The sequence below is a fragment of the Rousettus aegyptiacus genome, unplaced genomic scaffold (genome assembly GCF_014176215.1).
Source record: "Rousettus aegyptiacus isolate mRouAeg1 unplaced genomic scaffold, mRouAeg1.p scaffold_m13_p_2, whole genome shotgun sequence".
NCBI lineage: Eukaryota > Metazoa > Chordata > Mammalia > Chiroptera > Pteropodidae > Rousettus > Rousettus aegyptiacus.
In genome coordinates, this window is record NW_023416295.1 from 97,798,979 (window position 1) to 97,821,884 (window position 22,906).

Here is a 22,906-nt window from a genome sequence, read left to right on the forward strand (position 1 = left end):
AATATTATATAAAATCCTCACCCTGTGCAGCAGCTTCAGTCATTATTTCCACTCGTCAGATGAGGCACCAGGTAAGTAACTGGGCTAATTTCAGCTCTGTGTGACTCAAAAAGCAATGGATCTTTTTTCTGGGTTGAGGGGACATGCATCATTTTCAGTTTCTTTTAAACATTTTCTGCAGTGCCTGAATTGTTTGCCACAAATTCGTATTTTTTATGATTAGAAAATTATCATCTTGAAAAATGATAATTGGTGGTTATAAAAATTGAAAGACAGATAGAAGAAATCACTGGCTCTGAATCAGTATTTATGGCACCCAACCAGTTCTGAATATTCTATTTGTGGATGGCCACCTTTACTGTTAATTTAATGGCCATCGAATAGTATACTGTTTAATTTGCATTTCATTGATGAATATAATGTACACTTGCTCTTAAAGATAATGGTGGAATATTATGCAGCTATGAAAAGAAGGAAATCTTGCCATTTGTGACAACAGGGGTGGACTTTGAGGGCATTATGCTAAGTGAAATAAATCAGAGAAAGACAAATACTGTATGATCTCATTTATATGTGAAATCTAAATAAAGAAAAACAACAATAACAAAAAACCCGCAACAAACTAAAAAAAAAGGAGAGATTACATTTGTGGTTACCAGGGGTGGGGGTTGGTGGGTGATGGAATTGGATGAAGGGGATCAAGGAGTACAAACTTCAAATTGTAAGATAATAGGTCCTGGGGATGTGATGTATAGCATGGTGACTATAGTTAATGCTGCTGTGTGGTACATTTGAAAATTGTTGAGAGAGTAAATCCTATAAGTTCTCATCACAAGGCAAAAAAAGTTTTTGTATTATATGAGATGATAGATGTTAATTAAACTTACTGTGGTCATCATTTCACAATATATGTGTCAAGTCATTATGCTGTACGCCTTAATCTTATAAAGTGCTATATGTCAATTATATCTCAATAAAACTAGGTGGGGGTAGAGAATGGTAGACACTGAGACTTGAGAGTGTCCTGCTAATTTTCCTGTTGAGTATCTACCATAAACCATAGCCCTAGACATGTTACATACTACTTCTCCACTTTGTGGATGTGCATAGGGCTTTGGTGACATACCCTAGAAGAACAGAAAATTTTATCGAGCTCAAGGTTTCAAGGAATCCCAAATTCCACATCACTCACAGAAATGGCAGAAATGATTGGGGGGAAAGCTATTGAGCCTAACTTTGAAAACAGTAATGAGAGTAACAAGTGTAGACATGATGAGATTTAGATGGTCAATGGTTCTCACTGAGTTCAGCAAGAAGCAGAATCATTCAGATCCTGATCCCAGGCTTCCCCTTGGAATTGGCATGGACCAGGCTCTGGGGACTGCAGCCCAAAAGATGTGACCCCCCAATGGCTATTGCCAGAGGGGCAAAGACAAAAGTATTTTAAAAATACATGCATGAAAGTGAGTGGGATGCAGAGATGTTGAAGATTAGAGATAATAGGGGCTAGTGGGAATTTGAGTTTATGTTTTATTGCCTAATGTATTCCAAATATCCAGCCAAAGATATGAGAGAATGTATCTTTAACTAAACTACATTGCTTTAGGAAGACAATATTTTGCAAAAATGAGCCAAAAAGAAGTTTTATCTGGCTAGAGTATAATGATCAATACAAAAGTATCTCTTATTCTGCACATTTAAATAAAAGCAATTTAAATTATGTAAACCCTTATGGTTTTCTTATAAAAAAATGAGGATTCTCAGGTTTAGTTGTTCAATTGTATTTTATTGCAGACATTAAAAAATTAGGACTCCCCAAGGCCATTTTAGCTTGTGTTTGAAGAGGAGTTAATGTAAAAGGAAGACAAACTGATAGTCTGTTCTTTAGAAGGTGCTTTAAAAAATATTTGGTTTATCATATAATTCTGAATAAGTAGAAGGGAAAAAATGGATAAATTCAAACTTGTTCTACTCAGCAAAGGGTTAAATTAATATTGGATTTTAAGGTAGCCCCTAACTGCAAAAGGAATGTAAACACTTGGTGCTCAACATTAGATGTTCAAATTTAGACTCTCCAGCCCTCTACCTCATGCTGGATTTGGAATTTTGCTCATTAGCTGACAAATGGTCATTCTTATGGTGGCCCTGTCAGCCAGCCAGTGCTACCATAGTTTCTGTATATGCATATGAAATAATTGGCCTTTTTTTGCCTTTTTGCCCTTATTTTATAAAAAATGAGGGAAACAGAGAACTATCCAGCACTGAACATAGGTGTTAAAATTAATAGAGTTGAGAAAAGGTAAAAGTCGTCAGGTTCGCTGAAGGCTCTGAACCTTCAGCTTCAATCTTCCGTGCCCTGGAATTCAGCCAATTGAATCCATGTTAAATTATGAGGAAAGCTAACATTTAATGATCATATGTGAGGTGTTGGAAATACATCATGGATGATTATGTTTAAAAGGCAAATTATAAGAAAAAATTTTGTGATATGTCAGCTCTCTAGGATAGAATTTTCATACAAGACATAATCTTTTGTACCTTTCATGTCAATACACATTTCCAAAAATTTTGAGTGTAGATAGGAACTGGAAGTATCGAGAAAAGTGAGTGGCAGGGATTTTTTTTTTAAAGCATGCAGTTTCAGTTGCCCAGTCCTAGAATTTTAGGGTAAAGATGAGACAGATGAATAAATACCCAAGCAGTACATGCATATTGGTTGTTACAGTAGTAAAAGATAGTGTTTCAATAAATTATTCAGTGTATATCTATTGAGTTCCTACCTATAGATAGGCAATGGGGATATAATGATAAATGAAATAATTTCCTTTTTTAAAGGAGCTTTTGAGTGTGTGTGTGTGTGTGTGTGTGTGTGTGTGTGTGTGTGTGTTGATGGTAGGGGTGGAGGCAGATGTTAATCCAATAAGCCTAAATGTAAAATTGCAACTGTGGCAAGTGTCTTTAAGTTCAGATATCCCGCATACTTGTTCTATAGAAGCCTAAAATAGGAGGGTTTGACTTAGTGTCTTTTTAGCTGATATTTGAATGATGAACAGTAGGCAAATAGGCAAAGGTTATAGAAACAGCATTCCAGGAACAAGGAACAGCATGTCCAAAGGCTGTAAAGTGGGAAAACAGAGTGAGTATGAGACTGGGGTATCAAATTAAAGTCAGAGCATGGAGCAAGGTGGGAGGGAGGTCTGTTTTGTTTTTAACATAAGAGCAGCAAGATGCCATGGGCATGTTTGAAGCAGGTGGTAGTGGAATGATATGATCAGATTTCTGTTCATAAAAAATATCTGTCTGGTCACCATGTAATACATTGGATGGACTGCATGGATATAGGTGGACCCGATAGAAAACTTTTCCATCATCCAAGTCGAAGGATGACACTAGGGAAGTAGTGATGGAAATTGAAAGAGGTGGTTAGATTTGAGAGTTATGGAGGAGGTGAGACCATCAGGCCTGATGGTGGGTCAGAGAGAAAGTAGATGACTTCTAGGATTACTAATACAGAAGGGTACTCTGGTCATCACTATCTTTTGGTATTGGAATAAAATACAACTTGGGTAAGGAGGTAAAAACAGCATATTTAAAAAAATTATTTTAATTTTTTATTAAAGTGATACATGCTCATAGTCTAAAAAGCCAAATAATACTCCTGAGGCTTCCGAGGAAAGCCATCAGGCCCTGTCCCTTTCTTTGCCATGAGCCCCAGTCCTCAGAGGCAACCACTTTCAATTTTTTAACAGTTTGTTTCTGGCGTTTACTTTTGTTTCCCTCAATAAATGCTTGCATTACTATTTCTTGATTTCTTTTTTCATTTAACAAGTATTTATAAAATTTCTACTTAGTGCTGGCCACTGAGCTTGGGTACATTAGTGAACAAATCATCAACAGATATAAATTCCTGCCCTCATAGAGCTTTCACTCCTTTGGGGAGAATAAGCAAATGTTTAAATAAAATATCACTCTAACCTTTTCGTTATATAGAAGTTCTATATAGGTTAATATAGAGAAAAATTAGCATCCGTTGGGGTAATGTATGGAATGTTGGGTAAGAAATGCAATGATAAATAAGGAGGTGAGGCAGATGGCTTGGAGCAAAGATCACACGGGAAGGCGATCCCTGCGGGGGAAGGGCATTCTAAGCAAAGGAAACAGCAAGTGCAAAGGCCCTGAGGTGGGAGGACATATGGAGTAACTGAGGACTGGAACAGCAAAGAGGCCCTTACTGCTGGAGCAAGGTGAATGAGGGGAGAACAATACAGTATAAAATTAGAGTGCTAATTTGAGGTGATATGATGGCGTAGGGCCATGTGAACTGCTGTAAGAACTGATTTTCACTCTGGGTGATGACACATTACCTCTTCTCTTTGTATATACCCACTTTCTTTGCTTCCAACATCATTTATTTGTTAAGTCCTTGTGTAGTGTTTACATTTTTATTACTGTCAAATATTATTTTCTGCATTGCCAAATAGTATATTATGATAATGTTCATTTAATATCTTATAAATATTTTAATAATTGCCTAATTTTCTCCACTTGCTTAATTTTCTGTGTACCTATTTATAATTTTTGCTGAACTCTCTCACCGAGTTGGAAACCCCGTCTAAACACCATTTTCCGTGTGATCAAGTGCATCAGGCTTTCTAATGGTCGCTTTTCCCCCCTGGAGCCTTCCTTCCATTCTCCCACTCCGGTCTCGCCTACTGTGTCCCTGCCTAGTCACAGCTTCTGTCCTGGGAACTCCCTTCCTTCTCTCCCTTGTTGGATCTCCATTTTCCTGCACTACATCTTTTTTTTTTCCCCCTTGGGTTGTTTCTTCTTTTGGTGGGGCAAATCCTCCACTAGTTTTCTAAGGGAGGGTAAGGGGAGGTACATTTTTGAAACTTCCCTTTATTTAATTCTCAAACTTCATTAATGAATAGATGGGTGTGAAACTCCAGGACGGATATAATTTTTCTTCATAATTTTGAAGGCATTGATCCACTGCTTTCAAACTTCTAATCTTGCTGTGAGAAGTCAACGCTTTTCTGATTTTTTGGTGTATGACATTTCTCCATCTGGAAGTTGTCAACATATTCTCTTTATCCCAATACTCTGCGATATTCTGACTATATACCGTGGTATGCATGTGTTGGGCATAGATAAAATAGAGCTCCTTATATTTGAATTTCAGATAAATTGCAATATTTGGGACATAATTTTACTAAAAGATTGCTCTTTGTTTATGAAATTCAAATTTAACTGGGTCTCCTCTTGTTTTTATTTATTTGTTTTTGCAAAATCGGACAACCTTAGAACTTGAGCTTTTTAATCTAGAGACTTGTATCTTTCCATTTTTAGAAAGTTTCGTGTGTTATTTCTTTTCCTTTAAATTAAAATATTAGCCTGAGCTTTAAAAGATAAAATATTTAAACAAGGCTTATAACGATGTTATTTAATGTTATTTTTGTAACAGTCCCTGGCCCTATTCCTATCTTGCACCCTCCAGAAATAATCTTTTTCAACTCTTAGCTTTTTCTTCTAGATTTTCCACTGTATTTCTCAATAATACAGCCGCATTTCTTCTGTTCCCCTTATTTGTCATGTCTTAGAAAAGTTGACTTCCTACCATGGAAAATAAGAAGTTCGCTCTCTTACACCGTCCACCATTGTTCTCCATATGCTTCTCAACCCACTGTGGTATAAAAGGACCACCCCGGGATAAAGCCCACAGTGTATAATTTACATTCATATCACAAGAACTGAGCCTAACGCAGACCTTTGGCATTTGGAAATTGTGTTCAGACACTTGACACAGCTTCACATTTCAATGCAGAAGTGTTTATAAAGGTTTCTCATGATCACGGGATTGTGAGAACAATCAGATTTCTGTTCACTTTCCTTTGAAACAACAAAAAACTGCATTTTTACCATTTGCTAAAATGTTATCTTTCACTTGACCACTGGAATTTTCCAAAGAAACAAGTCTTCTGGTTCTGTTTCATTTCGTTTTTAACCATTCGGCAGAAGTTATTGCAGATGGACAAAGCCAGTGGGAAGCAGAGAGCGACGTCCTTGTGAGTCTGACACTAGATGGTCAGCCATGAGGCAAACTGCTGCCCCGAGAACCTCAGGCTTGCAATACTCATTTGGGTCACATTTGTGTTTTAGAAAAATCACACACATTATTCCATTTTATGGACTTTGGGGCTTGCTCTCACATAATTAAAATTATAGATATTAAATCTTTCCATTTCACAGGGGTTTACTGCATAGGCACAACAATATCTGCTGGCATTTTTGTATCTCTTTACCCTTTCCAAAAGCGGTTTCAGAAACGTTTGGTCCTTGCGGTAGCCATGAGAAGCTGGGAACGCACCTCATCATTGTCATCACTGTTGTATGCGTGCAGGAGTAGAATTGCAAGCAATTATTGGTTTTATTTATTTTTAACCACACCTCAGTCTGCTCTTGAAGGGCTTAGTGATAGTTATTGAGTCACATGAATCATATCTGGATGGATAAGAGAGGGGCCTAACATTCTTTGCCCAAGGCATGGGGGACGCAGACATGGAACACAGAACTTTGGGCCCCAAATCTCACATCCTTTGAAATAGAAAACGATTATGTTTAAAGTCTTAGGGACAGACTGTAAAGGTGTCAGGAAATCGGAGAAGTGGTGGGCTGCGCTGGCCCTGGAACATGGTGGGGCTGATGACCACGGGCGGGAGAAGGGAGCATTCTGGTGGAAGGGGTGAGGGAGAAGCCAGGCTATGGCAAGAACACTTTCATGGAGGGAAGATATGCCTGATACACACTGACTGTTAGGGATGGGCCCCTGGGACCAAGGTGGACCCACTGTTTGGGAACAGAGGCTCCAGCTGGGTAGATTATATAAAACTTCACTTTCCAGGGCTTGGAAAGTCAAACAGAATGCTTGGACATAATTCATGGGGTTGCTAAGGGACCGCTCAAGGTGGATAATTAAAAGCGCAGTATATAAAAGCAACTGCTGCAGGGTGGCTTTAGGTCGCATGTGCTCAGCAGTGGCTGATGGGCTGCAGGGATCCCTGTGGGGCCTGAGGGGTGAAAGGTATGGTTTGAGCAAACCAGAGAGCCTAGAAGTAAGGGCTGGGTGGGGGACCCCTATGCAAATGCCAGAAGAGCTAAGCAGAGAAGCTGGAGGGCATTCTCAGGTTTCTTGGTGCCATTCCTCTTGGAGCTCACCCTCATATCACTAACTATACTTCCTTTTGTTCTGATTCTCCTTCCTGGCAGAGAAAAGGCTGGCACAGTGGTCCGAGCGAGGAGACCTACACATAGGTCTGATAGCGGCTGGACAGAGAGGGCCTGGACCTTTTAACTTCTCCAGAAGATGAGATCCCTCCTTGGGCAATGCAGTCTGACACCCCTCCAGTGGCCTCCCACAGCAGTGACCAGACTAGAAGAAGCTGAAACCGAAATCACCGGTGTGAAAGATGGGGCCCAAGATGTTGGAGTGAGACTATAGGGGGAGACGAAAGCTGGTGGCCTGGGCAAAAGAGACCAGGTACAGGGAGGTCAAAGATCAAAGATGCTAGAAAGTGCATGCCACAGACCTGCCTAGGAAAAAAGTGGCCGTGGAAGACTAACCAATAAATATATGGCAAAGTCTTGGAAGCTATATGTTTTGCTGTGTGAAAACATTGACAGCTAAGTTAATCAGACAAATCAAGTAGTCATGACAAAAGCAGGCAGGTATTCAAGATGCTGGAGCACCCAGGCAGCTTCCCGGGTGCTACCTACAGATCCTCATAAAAGGTGCTTAATTGCCCTCCTCAGTGATCCCACCTGGGATAGGGGACACTCTCCAAGAAAGCAAGATGTGTAATCCATGGCCTAGGAGTTGTCTGCTTCACATGTATACAAGCCTGTGGGCAAATGTCAAGATCCGAGTTGCATTTCCTGTGGTTTTCCCAGGGTCCAGATGATGCTCTGTGCAGGGTCTCCCAGGAGCAGGTAGAACTTTCTAATGTGTGACCCGCATTGCTTTTCTTGTCACTAATAACTCTTCACTCCTGGCCTGTCCTGAGAGGAAGGAGAGCAAGGTCACCTCTGGGAAGTCCCTCCTTCCCACCTACTCACCTCTCCCTAGACCCAGCCACATACTCTGGACAGTGACATTCCCCTTAGCAGCTTTTCCTTTTAGTGACAAAATATGTGAGGCTGATTTTCTTGCCCTGAATTTACTTTCCTCACTCGGTGTTGCTGGGGTTACAGTTGGCTTTAATTCCCATATCCTTCCAGATATGTCCTGAGTGCTGGGGCTTTGCTGCCACACTGCAGATGTCTTGGCAACTGGGACAACATTCCTAGCCACATGCCCACCTAATGTCTATCAGAGCACCTGACACAGAATTGTTACTCATAAAATGTCTGGCGAATCAGACGGTAAAGATATGAATGAAGGCAGTGTTGACTCTGGTTAATATATACAGTTAAAATGCTTCTATACTAAAAGGATTCTGCATCAGATTCCACTGTGGGGGATGGGTTTCCCCCACACCAACAAGCAATCCTCAGGACAGCAGCCAGATATCCTACAGTTCAACTAGTTCTGAAACTCTCTGCCTGGAGATAGCGTCAGATCCCACAGGTTGAAGGTTCAGTCACACAAGACTGCCTTCCTCTCCCTGCTTCAGATACCCGTCACAAGTTCAGGTTGTTACCTGTGCTTCTGAATGACTGGCTGTAAATCAGAGTTTCCCTTGACCTCTTCCTCAGGTTCAATTAATTTGCTAGAGCAGCTCACAGAACTCAGAGAAATATTTTACTTACTAGATCACCAGTGTATCATTAAGGATATAAATCAGGAACAGCCAGATGGAAGATATGCATAGGGCAAGGTCTGTGGGAAGGGGGACAGAGCTTCCATGTCCTATCTAGGTGTGTCGCTCTTCCCACATCTCCACGTGTTCACCGACCTGGCAACTCTGAACACCACTGGTGTTTATGAAGACCACCTTCCAAAAGTCTGGAGGTCGGGGTGGTGGGTGAGACTGAACGTTCCAACCTTTTAATCACATGGTTGGTTCTCCTTGCAACCGGCCCCCTTTCATAGGTGCTTTCCGAAAGTCACCTCGTTCATATAATATAACACCTCTATTTCTCTCATCACTTAGGAAACTCTAAGAGTGTTAGGAGCTACATGCTAGAAATGGGAACAAAGACCAAATACATGTTTCTTATTATAAATCATAATACCACAAACACAAATCATCAAGAACTCACATATGGTCTACTACAAGTGAAGGTTATTGTCAAATACTTTAGCAACACACACACACACACACACACACACACACAGAGAGAGAGAGAGAGAGAGAGAGAGAGAGAGACAGAGAGAGACAGAGAGAGACAGAGAGACAGAGAGAGAGACAGAGAGAGACAGAGAGAGAGAGACAGAGAATCTTTTCTCTCCAAGGCTTGTTAGGGGGAGGCAGGCAATCAATATAACAAATAACTAAAATATATTGTATTCTAGATAAGTAAAGATGCAACAAGGGAAATCAAGAAAGGGGGCTATGAAATACAGCAGGAGTGAGGAGGGTTGGAGATCAGCTTAAAATAAGGGAGATAGGGAAAGCCTGACCTAAAAGGTAATGTTTGAGTAAAGAGCAGAGGAAGTTAAGAGTGAGCCGTGTAGGTACCCAAGGGGAGACATTCTAGGCAGAGGGAATAGCACATGCAAAGGCCTTGGAGTGGAAGCTTTGCAGGCATTTTCTAGGAACAGCGGGAGGTCAGAGTGGCTGGAGGGCACTGAATAAGCAAGAGAGGAGCCAGAGATGAGGCCAGAGCTAGCTGAGGTGTGGAGAGTGGGGCTGGCCAGACAGAGCGTTTTAGGTGCCTAGAAGGACTTGTATTCAGAGTTGGAGGAGAAGCCATTTCTCCGGAGTCTGACAAGACAAGTAATGATTTGGCTTAAATTTGAACAGAATTACCAGGAGGAAGCTGTTTAAATAATCTAGGTGAGAGCAGATGGTGGTATGGGTCAGTCTGTCAACAGAGATGGTGAGAAGTAGACAGATTCTGGATAATTTTGAAGAAAGAGCCAGTAGGAGGAACTGGATGTAGGCTGGAGATAGTGAAGGCAAAGATGAGTCCCAGATTGTAGATTTGAGAGGTATGTGGGAAAAAGGAAAGACCTGGAAGTTGGACACTTTCTGGCTGCTGCTGGAGGCCTGGTGACCCCTTCTCAGAAACTGGCCTGCGGGATGGCCCTCCTCTGGCTCAGCAGTCTCTCCCCACAATTTCAGCAGGCCCAGTGGCGGGTGGCTGTCTCTCTCGACCCCAACTCTTCTCTCCGAAGCCAGTGGGAGAGCAGCGGCTGTCACCCCTGCCTTGTCTGATTTCCTGGCCCCATATCTAGGATAGGCTGCATCTGAGTTTTTGTGATTCATTTTCAGTCTCACTCTTTTCTTCCTCCACATATCCACCCTCTGGTTTTATTCACGACCCTCTGTACATTTCCTACCCTCCCCACTCAAACTAGAGCAGAGGAAGTATGCTTCTCTGCCAAGTGACAGAACACTTGTAGCAAAGTGCCCAGAGAACTCTCGAGTGCCCCCGGACCAGGGGACTACCAGCCAAGTCTATGGCCGCTAAGCAGTAAAGAGAGATTGTCCAGAAGTTTCTCTTTCTACTCAGCCCATTCCTAGGAAAATTGGGGGAATGACTGGCACTGGCTCCAGCTGGGAAGTGACAAGTGAGACGTTGTCACACTCTGGCAGAAACCAAACCAAAATGGGAATTAGGAGACCAAAAGACCCTGAGGCAGAGACAATAGGGAAGGGAAATATAGAATGCATAGAGTGTACCAGAAGCAGCCAACATCGGTCTGGGAAAAGAAGGAAAATCAGTGGAAGCTGAGAATACCTCTATTAGAGCTCCTAGGGATGGATGTGGAGGTCATTAAAGTAGGTCATTAAAGTAGGAAGGCCACCCCTCAGGCTGTGAACAGGTCTGATGTCACAGGCTGCCCTCAGACTGTCCCTGCTCTCTGTGATCTGTCTGCCTTTGGAATGCACCATCCTGGGCCAGCTATTGTATTTATTTTTAGGTGGGGCAGCAGAGAACCGATTTACTAGTCCGCTCTTGGGTTTCCTGTGCTGTTATCAGAAGGATTCTGCTTCTTGAGCTCCATTGGACTTGCTGAAGACCAGGGAGCTATCTGGTCTTCAGTGCTATCCAGCAACTCAAGTGTGTGGCAACCACAGCATGGTAGAGTGGAAGGAAGTTCAAGCTGAAAGTCTAGAGACTTGGGGGCCAGTCTTGGCCCTGCCATTGAACTCACTGCATGATACATGGCAAGACATTTCACTTCTTATTCCCAAGTCCTCCACTTCATTTGGGAAATGAAGAATCAGGCCAAATGACCTCCAATGTCTCTTCCTACTTAATATTCTGAGATCTTTAACTCTGTCATGTGGGTAACTGAGAGAAAACTGACATTCGGATATACAATGGAAAAGGGAAGCCCTCTCCTTGCCTAGGGAGATCATGTTAATTCAGTTCTTATTAAGCATCTATACACAGCAGCAGGCAGTTATAGTAACCAGGTGATTTTGGCTCTTGTTAAAATTATTCTGGTATCTAGGCAAGAATGACACATTTATGGATTACTTATGACATAGGATTGTTGTGATCATTAAGTGAGTTGATATATAAATAGAGTGATGTGAACTGTGCCTGGCCTACAGTAAGCATGTATAAGTGTCATTGATTATTATTATTACTGTTATGAGATGGATCATATAGACATTTTTTTCTTTCTAAGGAGGTGTGAAATTCCTCAGTCTCATTTTCACAATTCTCCAAGCTCAAGTCAACAGACTGGATTGAACCCTGGGCCTAGAATCTTTGGCTCTGTGGACCACAGGGAGAATCCTTCATCTCTGAGCTCAGTCCTAGAACATGAAGCCAGCCTGGTGGCTGGCGCAGAGTGGTACAGATCAGGATAAGGTACGTCAGATGGTCGTTGTGAGAGGAAAGAACATTGATATTCATGAAAGTGCTTGGTGACTGTAAGGCTCACTCCAAGCGTAGGCAGTCATGAGCAATGCTGTGCCTTCCTTGTGGATGAGCAACAGACTGTGAGCTCAGTTGAGAGTCATGGCATTTTAGAGCATCTCAGAGACAGGAGATCAGCTGGTTGACCTGCACACCACCACCCCCAACATATGGAGAAAAACAAGTCCCAGAGAAGTGAAATGGATTTGTTCACAGTATGATGGTAGCTGAGAAAGACTTTCTGGGCAGGTTAGCTCTCTTGGCCACTGGGTTCTGGCTTGTTTTTGACCCTAAGGCCTACAGCTAGAGATCAAGAATGTTCGTCCCTGCAGCCACAGCCTCCCATGCAGGAGATGATAAAAAACAAAACCAAACAAAGCAAAGTGACTTCCTCCAAAACTTTACCTATTACTTGAGGTGGAATGTATGAGAATCTTTGGGCCACCCTTTATCAGCTGGGTATCTTCCAGCAGGAGCCTTCTCCGTTTAAGATTTAGAGCAACTTTCCATTTCTGACAACCCCACTAGAGGGAGCCACTGTCTCTTGTATTTTTCTCACAGGCCTGATGGGAAACAAACACCTGCCATTGGAAGCCCATGGCACCTTCTAGTTGGAAAAGCTCTTGACGCAGCACTTGGGTCATTTCATGGGGTCCTTGCATGACCAATCAAACATGCTGTGGGGATCCGTTCAGGCACGGAAGTCTCTGCTCTTCCTCTGGGGCCGTGGGTTTCTCTTAACCAGCAGTCCTGATGTGGCTGGATTGGATGACCCTCTCCCCTTGTTCATAATTGAGCGTGAAGAGAAGGTGCAGTGTGTAGTGCTTAACATGCTGTTCAGAGATCCTGGGCAGATGTGGGGAAAGGTGAGACTGCAAAGTTTCCCAGATCCCCTGGCCTGGAAAGTCAAGTGGGCAGCTTGAGGGACCCTTGTCTGTGAGGTGTCCCCAACCTCCTGGAAGAGGCAACAGAGCAGCAGGAAGCAGCAGGCAACTACCCTTGGAAACTCCATACAGAGGCCTGACATTTTGGGGACTTTTACCCTATTTGCTCTCTGTGGAGAGAAATTATCCCTAGGGGCTGGGAGAAGACATGACAAAGAGATCAGGTGGTTTTTGAAAAAAAAAATGATTTTCCAGTTCAAATACCACTCAGTCACAGAAATTTTCCAGAATCTCAGCAGGCTAAGAATCAGGCTGAATTGTCTTGAACTCCTATCTACTACTCAGACCTAGAGTTAGGAGGGAATAGATGGATAGGTGACCTTGTGCACAACCTTTTTCCTTCAACTCGGGGCCTCAGTTTCCTCCTTAGCCAAGCAAAGAATTGATTTTGATGGTCTCCAAGATCCCTCCTGAAAGAAACAGTTTTATGTTCAGTGTGGCCTCCTGCGTAGTGGCTCATTTGTCGCTCTTTGCTTTCACAGTTTGGAGCATGTTAAAAGTCATTTTCCTTCTCCGCATAAGTATCTTTATAAAATACCAGTGAAAATAAAATTAGACTGACCTCCTAGAACCAGTCAACTCATCGAAATGACTCTGAGCCCTCTGTGCTTAACCGTGTGAACAATAATCAGTACATTTCACAGTGATAGCCTGGAAAAGTCCAAAAGCAGGGCTAAGGTTTACATTTTCTATGTCAACAATGACTTGCCCACTGTCTGGTTTCTTTCTAGGTCTTGCTTACTTTTTGACGGGCTAGTGGCCAGCTCGTCGGGGCTCTCTGTGAGGTTGCCTCACATCTTGGTGATAGCGTCCTCGTTAGTCTTCATTTCCAAGCACTGCTTAGTCTCTCAAAGATGCTTCAGTGACTAAGACTCCAACCCTGGGTTTTGATGAAAAAGAAAGTGGGTGACAATGGGAGGGGGTATGGGGAGTTTTCTTATTCCAATCAATACATTATTTCAATCCATACATCATTGGTTAAAATAAGGAAGTGTCTTCCAGTTTTCTTTTTGTCCAGTGTCTCAATAGTCAAGAAAACTTCTGGGCCTTTATAAGAGCAAAATACCAGGACTTGGTCTGAGCCTGACCTTTCTCATTCTTCATTGTAGATCAGAATTACCTCGAGAACTTGTTAAAATGCAGATTCCTGGGCTGCAACTCGTAGAGTTACCGATTCAGTAGATCTGAGAAGGGGTCCTCAAATGTGCATTTTTTTTTATCAAGGTTCCATGTAATGCTGATGCTGCAGAACAGGACACCACATTTTGAGTAGCACTGACCTAGAACAAACACAATGATACCAGGTTGTCATCTACATACAGTGCAGTGAGCTCTGTGCAGATATAGCCTGGGGATTTTCGCGCTGGTAGGGGACAACTAATGCGATAGATGCGTGCATAGCTAAATCTCTAAGGAAACGTGGATGATCCCTTTTCCCTAGTGCTGCTAGTTAATGAGAGTGTGGTTCTAAGTAAACTATCCACTAAGTCCCACGTTGGCGGTCAGCGTCCCTCATTAGCGCTATGAGCTTCTGGCCACTAGGGGGAGCCAGGACTATTTCTTCATAGGCATGAAGGTCTGAGAAGAGGAAAAGTACTGGAGCAGGTGAGCAAAAGCCTTTGAGAGAATGCTGCAACGCTGGGCGCGGAGGCCGCACACACCGCTGTAGTCGTGAGGTGCACAGACACCACAGAGAACCAGGGTTCGGCGGGGAGAGAGAACTGTTTCTTTTTCAAGTTGTTTGGTTTTCCTCCCGCTGTCTCAAAGTGCATTCATGTTAAGCCCGTTATGCAATAAATGAGTTGTGGTAGGAGATGGAACTGAAGATTGCTATCCCTATTTGGTAGAGGGAGCAAGGCAAGAAAAGAGGGAAAGGCTCTTGTGCAAGGTGACTGTAACGGCGGGCTGGGCTGGCTGGACCAAAATGTTTCCTACCCAGGTGTGGAGGGAATGCAACCCCGGGGAGTGGAGGTCTAGCTGGTTCTCAGGTCTCTGTAGACCCCAATGTCATCATGCCGGTCAGACTGTGCTCCCTTAGGGTGGAGAATGTGAAGAAATTATTAGAGAGAAAAGGACTAAGTAAGGCAGTCCTAGAGTCTAAGAAGAGAAAGTGACCGAGAGGGTATTTTACTTGCCCTGCACTTGCAGAGAAGTGTGGTCCAGAAGCTATCTCGTGTTGCTTCCTCATGCCCTGTTATCTGATCACCTCCGAGGGACATGGGCATTCCAAGCACCGCAGCAGGCAGCAGAGCTGACACAGTGCCTGCTAACCACCAACTTGCCACCTGCCATTTCTGTGGTATGCTTGCCTCTTTTGCCACAGCCTCGATGAGCTTTGGAAAGAGCTTAATCTCCCACAAATTATTTGGGAGGAGTTTGCATTTCAGTCATCAAAAAGCTTTTCTCCCTCTTTCTTGGCATGAAAGTGGCCACCTAGTGGTTGGGAGAAAAGATGAGTCCAGGTGACACTGGGACTTGTGGGATCTTTAGTGGTCTGGTGTGTATTTTGAACCCTATTTCATTTGAGGGACACGTTTCCCTAATGTTTTTCTCTGTGTGTAAGTGTGCGTGTTTGTGTGCATGTGGATGTACAGCCTCTATGGCAAATTATGGTGACAAAACATCAACTGGAAAAATTTAGTTTGGGAACATGGTGCACATTTCTTAAGTCTACCCATACGTCTCCTAAGGGATCCTCTCTCTCGCCCCCGATAAACCTATAGTTGGCTTATTAATAATCTCCTGTTCCTGTGACCAACACAGGCGAATCACTTATTCAGATACAGCCTCCATTACAAATGAATGGAGGGACAAGAAGCCTTTCTTCTCAGGCAGCAACCTGGTTTTTCTCCAGCTCACTGTGATAGCTTTCGGGCATGAACAAAGGAGCAGGCTCCTGTTACAGATCTAAGTGAAAAGGGGTGTGTGTGTGTGTGTGTGTGTGTGTGTGTGTGTGTGTGTGTTCAGATGCTATAAGCTCTTACCCCGAAACACTCTCCTTAGAGGATTTTTAGTAAGCAAATCCATGTCTCTGTGCTGTTCTTTCCACACAGCTCGCCTTATTGCCAGTGCAGAAAGGGTCTTAAATGAGACCATGGGGTTCCCCTTTCCCTGCATTGATGTCCTCGATGTAGACTCTGACTTTCCTAATGACAGTTTCCAAAAAGGCCTCTTTGCCCCTCGTTGAGTGTCAAAGTAGTCGCTCTTTAAGACAGAGCCTCTGCACTCACCCCCAGCCATTCTGCAGCTACTCAGATGGCAGGTACTTTCAGCATCAGATCCTCGCCTGACCCGCTGCTCCCCCTGAACTCTTGTTTTTGGAGACACTGCAAGACCTGCCCCTGGGTACCCTCGCCACGGTACATTGCTCCCACACCACTGACTGGGGCCTTCATGGCTCCCTGCTGCTGTCTTGAGGGCTACCCGGTTGCTGGGACTAATGGGTCCAATGATGCAAAGTCAGGAAACAGAGCAGTGATTGCTGTGGATCGTGATTCAGATCCTTCTCCTCTCCTTGAAGGACCCCAACCTCCTTTCCCCATCTCAGTCTTCCCCAGTACTGTCACTGATCCTGAACATCAAAGCAGGAAAGTCACTGCTCCAGTTGAATTTTGCTGCAGTTCCTTTTTTTTTTCCTTCCCTGGATGCTGAGAGCTAATTTTAGCCAGGGATTTTTTTTTATTTTTCAGGGGATCCACAGTCTATTTTTAAAGCCTGTACAGAGGCCAAATCTTGCAGCGCTCCTCATGGGGACTTCGGACTTAGGTGGGAGACACCAGGGCAGTGGGGGTGGGGGCGGGGGTGGGGGCGGGGGTGGGGGTATTCCGGAAGGCGAAGGTGTTAGAAAAAGGCTTAAGGAAGGATGGCAGAAGCTGATCCCAGGCATAGGGAGAGAGCTCTTTTCTCAGGCTGGGGAGCCCATGAAGACCTACCATGCTCCTCCCTCCAGTCACTCAGGGCTTTGGGGCCAGGGTAGCCCCAAGTCTGTCATCCCAGTAGCTGCAATGACATTGCCTTCGAACATGAAAGTTGATTTACTCTACTGCATTTTCCTTTCCTTGTCCTGAATTGCTACAATCACCTCTACCCACCTCCCCTTCCATGGTACCACCTTGTAGAGGTGAGCTGAGTCATGGAAGCTTTTGGACAATGGGTGGAGCAGGAGGCTGGTCATGAGGGAGAGGGGGGGCCTGAATGTGCCATAGACGGTGACCAGGGGTCAGTGGGCTCCGCAGGTGGCGGGGAGAAGATAGCTAGGCAGGGATCTGGTGGTTTCAGGATCCATAAGACGGAGAAAAGGAGGAAGAAAAAACAGGGCCTCAGGGGCAGGGTTGCTTCTGGGAAAGCTGGGAGTCCCATTCAGAGTGACTTGGGCAGACATGCTAACAGGGTGGGGGTGCTGTGGCATCCTAAAGAGCCTCCCTGAGACCATCTTTCTCTGATTCCCATTCCTGGCCATCGGCTTTTCACGCGAAGGCCTGTGGGACTGGGAGGGGTGTTGATTCGACTTGGATAGAGTAGGGGAGAGAGGCCTGGGTGGAAAATTCCAGACAAAGTTAGTGCATATGCTCCTAAATTGAGTGAGAGGCCTCTCTTACCTCTGCTTTACGTGCAGGGCATTGACTGAGGACTCCTCATAGGTGGCCTGAGTCTCTCTGCTGGGTTAGTTGATCATTCCCCTTCTTTCTCTTTCCTCATAGAACTTAGTCCATGGGGCCTGGCACAGCCCTGCAAATGATAGGGGTTCTTGGTGCCCACCTGTTCTCCCAGGCTGCCTTCCTCACCATCTCCAGCTCTACCAAGGTGGGAGGAGGAAGGAAACAGGGAAGGAGGGAGTCTTCTATTTCAACTCACTCAGATGATCACACGGCTCTCCAGACAATGCAGGCTGGGGATGCGACTACGTGGTCCACCTGGGGTTGGCAGGACTTCTGGGGAAGGCTGGCCTCCTGGGGTAGGACCTGGGGCCTGGATCTCTCAGGCCTGCCACCATTCTAAGGTGGCCTGCCTCCTTGACTCCATCAGCAGGCAGGATGGGGTTGGGAGAAGGGACCAGAGCTCTACGTGCCCCTAAAAAGCCCCCATCCTCCCTACACTCATAGCCTTCCCACAATTACCAGCCTGAGACCCAGACCAATCACACCATGCCCTCTTTGCCTGTTGCATCAGGCTCCACAGGAGTCTGGGGCTCCAGGACACCTCTCTTTCTGGACTCTCAAACTCCATGTTACCCTAAATTTATCAGTGGCCATTTTCTCAGCAGGGCCTTCCCTGCCCATGGAGTTACATTGTCACCCCCTCCCCTTCCCGGGCACTCCCGAGCCCCCTTCCTTGCTTTATTTTTAGTTTCCCACCTTCTGACATATCATGTATCTTACCATCTCTTATTTACCATTTGTCTCCTAATACAAGTTTCATGAGGATAGAGATTTCATTTTCTTTCTTTCTTTTTTTTTCAAATTTTAATATATATTTGTTGAATGAATTAATAAAAAGAACAAAGTGTGCCATGCTAGAAGCGCCTTGGGAGGCTTTCTCTCTGAATCTTCAGGCCAGCAGAGAATTCAGGGGGGCCATGTAGGGAAAATAGTGGCCACCATCCCCCAACAGGCACATGAGAAGATTCATTTAGGCCCCAGAATAACAAGCAATTCAGAAACTCAACAGGAAGGGGCTGAAGAGATGATCACACTTAAGCCCCGCATTTCTGCAGAAGAGGGAGCTAAAGCCCAGAGAGGTGAAGACATGCCCAGAATCACACAGCCAATTAGTGACAGAGAGTAGAACCTGGGTTCCCTGTTTCCCAGCTACAATTCCAGCAGTTCCAGTGGCTGCTGACCCCTCGCTGCCTTGAAAGGTGAGAAAAGCATTATTGTCCCTCCCAGGCCAAGGAAGTGTCTTCCTGACCCATGGGGCAGGATTTTCCCCAAACTTGGGACAAACAAGTCACCAAACCAGAGTCCCCAGGTTCTCAGGCAGCTGGGGGGCTCTGGGTGCCTGTGGAAAAATCTGTCTGTGAAGATGTCTGCTCTTAGCAGGACCCACACTATGAGCAGTAAAGAAATCATGTTGGCAAAGAGACAGACACTCTGCTTCATCCCCAGTAGAGTCAAAGTCCTCACCAAGTGCAGTGTGCTGAGGTGGGGTTGCAATTTCCATACTATCCACACTTGTAGTGTCCCTTGTGGAAGCCACTGAGCGGTCAGCAGGAGCAGCTATGTGACAACGAGGCAACAAAGAACCCCTTGTTCGAGGACAGCAGCCTGTCAGTCAGCCTTCCCATCAGGAATACGTAGCTCCCACCCTGCACCTAATCCCATTACCCTGGAGAAACAGAGGTGTCCCTGAATTCAGAGATTCTGTGTCGTGTGTGGAGATCCCAAGAACCATTATAATACAAGTGGCTCCACAAGCACAAATTGAAATCGTGGCAACCAGGTAACTAGGAAATGAGGAAAACAAGTAAGAGAGCAATGAGATTAATCAATAGTAAAAGTGAGTGAGCGAGTGCGTGCGTGCATCGTATGTTTGCATGTATGACTTGTACCAAAACAGATTTAGGGTGACTAATTCATTATGTTATCGTGCTTGCAATGTGCCAAGTGCTTTTCATACTCTGTTGTACCGCATAGCTTCACAACACGCTTTTGAGACCAACTGGTCAAGGATTTGTGGTCTGGGTTTTATGGCTAAGGAAAGAGATGTTCAGAGAAGTTAAGTCTCAGGTCTTAAGTCTCTGCACAGGTGAGTGGCTGAGCTGGAACTTGAAACCAGCACTGCCTAATTACAAACACCCACTCTGGCCAAGTGGAGCTAATTAGGACTGGCCTCAGGGAGGCAGCTTGGAGCCTCATTTAGAGGGAGGGGAAGAACATGCCTTTCTGGCCATGGAACTTGCCAGCCTGGCCAGGGCCAGCCTCAGGGGCTGGAATAACCTTGTGCCTCCAAGGAGTGTCCAGTTCAGCAGAGCTGGTCCATCCCAGCCCTCCCCTCTGGGTCCATCCCCCAGAGGCTCTCCTGGCCTGGCCCTACCACCTGTCCCCTCCTGTCCTACCAGCAAGTGCATTTTGAGAGGAGTTGCAAGATGGCAGTGCTGGTGGGAGAATGAAGATGGGAAGGACCATGGAGGGTTGGCAAGCATGAGATGAGTGGTGAGTTCAGGGACACTGAGGCGGTGGGAAAGATCCACAGCCAATGCTGCTGTCTTGGACTCTGAGTCCCAGGGGGCCTGAGGGAGTGTGAAAAACAATCCAACTACCTGGCCCTCGTCTTCTTACCTCATGCTGCCCTGACATCTGTGCAGAGTTAAATAGTGATCTCCACAGAGGTAGGTCTACATTCTAACCCCTAGAACCTGTGAATGGAATCTTATTTTGAAGAAGTGTCATGCTAGATATAATTAAGTTAGAGATCTTGAGATGCAACCATTCTAGATGATCTGGGTGGGCTTTAATTTTAATGACAAGTATTCTTACCAGAGACACACAGAGGAGGGACAAAAGGAGCAGAAAGCCAAGTGAAGATTGGAAGGTTAGAGATACCAGAGTTGGAAGAGGCAAGGGAGGGTTCTCCCTTAGAGCCTTTATATGGAGCATGGTCCTGCCAACACCTTGAGCTTAGACTTCTGGCCTCCAGAAACAGTAGAGAATAAAATTTTGCTGTTTAGGCACCAAGTATGCAGAAATTTTATAGCAAGCCTTGGAAAGTAGTGCAGCCTGGAGCATCCTCTGCCTCAGCCAGCCACTCCTTCCCCCTCAGGACTCAACACAGGTGAGCATCTCCTAGTTAGGTTCTATCTCATAGTAAAGTTCCCTCTCCATGTCCTGTTAGCCCTGGATCTTATCCCTGTGGTAACATTTGTCAGTTGGGTGAATCTGTCTATCTTCCCCTCACTATGAGCCTAGGGCAGGGACCTTTCCAATCTAGCACCTTGTTTGTTATATCTTTATGGGGTTCCGTACAAAGTGGGTCCTCAGTAGTAGGTGTCAGTGGGAGAGAACACTTATGTGCTTTGATGTATGGGAGCACTTTAGGTCAGAGGTCAGGGAAGGGGGAAGTCACTGTGCTAGAGAGAGACTTCTTGGAAGAGGTGGGGCTTGAATCTGGTCTTAAAACACAAAAGGATAAAGGACTATTCCAGGCAGGGGGAAGCGTGGGTTCATGCATTGCAGTGAGGCTGAGTATTGTTCTACAGGGGGCAGTGGGCTGGAGACACCTGCAAGGTCACTTGCAAGGCCACCTGCAAGACTGGCCAGACGCAGAATAAAAGCTATTAAGTCAAACACTGCTAAGACTTACAGAGTGTTCCCTATGAGCCAGATCTAAGCCCTTCACGTTAGCCCTTGACTCTCTGGGACAACCCTAAGGGATGGGTATTATTAGCATTATGTTCATGTATAGGAGAGAGAGTTAAATAAATTCCCTGCATCTCACAATTAATAAGAAGAAGGGGCTGGAACTCCAACCCTGGCTGTCTTGGTGTAGGACCCTTATGCCATTCTTTTCTCTCTGGATGATGATGGTGGAGATGTAGCTGACACAGAGTGCTTTCTGAGCACCAGACACCACTTAAAGCACTTTGCAGGTATTAATTAATTTAATTCTCACAACTGACCTAGAAGTAAACCCTATTGCAATTGAGAAAATGGAGACTCGGAGAACGTAAATAAATTACTCGGGCAAACTGCCCGCTGTTAGTAAGTGGTGAAGCAGGATTTGAATGTTAGGGTGCTGTGGGAATGAGCACCGTCTTATTTTCCTAGGACTATGGACCAACCTGGATACATATCAGATAACAATTAGAGTCGAAAGCTGCTATTTCATGGGCCCTGCCTCCATGTGTTCCAGGAGGAACCTCTGTTCCGCCGAGATTTCTCCCACGTGGCATTGAGTGTCCCCATGTGCTCTCAGAATTTGTTCTGGCACTGACTGGTTCCCACTGTTGTTTTCCTCTCGTGGCACTAGTGCCCACAATCATGAGGCCCTCTCCCGATTATTCCCTGTTCCTCCTCCAGCTCCTGGTGCAGCTTCTATCCCTTGTCTTGAAATATTCCAAAAGTGACCCTGACTGAGAAGCAGACTTCACCAGCCCACGCTGCTCTGTGCAGTCCTGCCTCACAGAGATTTTATTGAAGCAGCTGTCACTCTTTCCTGCTTCTCAGTTCCATTCCCTCTCCCCACCCATCTCCAGCTAGGACTCAGGCAGCAGGCAGGTCCCGGGGCTGCTTGATCTGAGTGACACACAGCATTGTATTCTTCCCTTTCTTCCTCACTAATGCTGTGCCACTTGCTCTGGATGGAAAGTGGCCCAGTCTCTGGAATCCATTTGTTCCTAGCAGGTGCTGCTTCTTCATGCCAATCGACTGCTGTATTAGGTTCTCCTCAATGGTCCTTCAGATATGTGCAGATGGGTCTGAATACATGGTGAATATGTTTCTGTTCTCCAGCTGATATTTGAGATGTGTCCGATGGGGAAGGACCAGCAAGTTTGCACACCGTATGCCAGGCCATAGGGGTCATGGAAGGTTGTAGTATGGCTGCATTAGAACTCAGAGAGCGTTTTCTAAATTTCACCACACATTTGCTTTTACTGGGTCATCCTCTCTTCCTTCAAGTCTCCTGTAATGAACCACCAGATCTCCAGGTGCTTCTGCTCCAGGGGCAAGTCCAGAAGCAGGGCCACCCCATGCTCCGCTGCTGTTTGGGAGACACACAGCTTCCAGGAGGACATGCTGTCAGTGAAGCGCCATGACTGAGCTAATACCCAGCAGCTCAGAATGGGGGAACCCTGGGCCAAATCTCCTTTGTAGGAAACTCCCCAGTCTGCGTAGGTTTTAAATAGAGTTTTCTTAATCATCTACTAGGTTATTTATCTAACCATACTGTGAACTTTTGTAAAGGACTGGGAAAGTCAGGGCTGTTAACAT

General features: G+C 45.1%; 1 protein-coding gene across 1 annotated transcript in view; it reads left to right on the forward strand.

The window, feature by feature from the left end:
- Positions 1 to 8,034, forward strand: part of KCNA6 (potassium voltage-gated channel subfamily A member 6) — a 35,920-nt gene extending 27,886 nt beyond the window's left edge. Inside the window, exon 2 of the mRNA XM_016150130.2 lies at positions 7,267 to 8,034. The gene's annotated coding sequence lies outside the window, so the exon portion shown is untranslated. The remainder of the gene's footprint in view (positions 1 to 7,266) is intronic.
- The last annotated feature ends 14,872 nt before the right edge of the window (positions 8,035 to 22,906 follow it).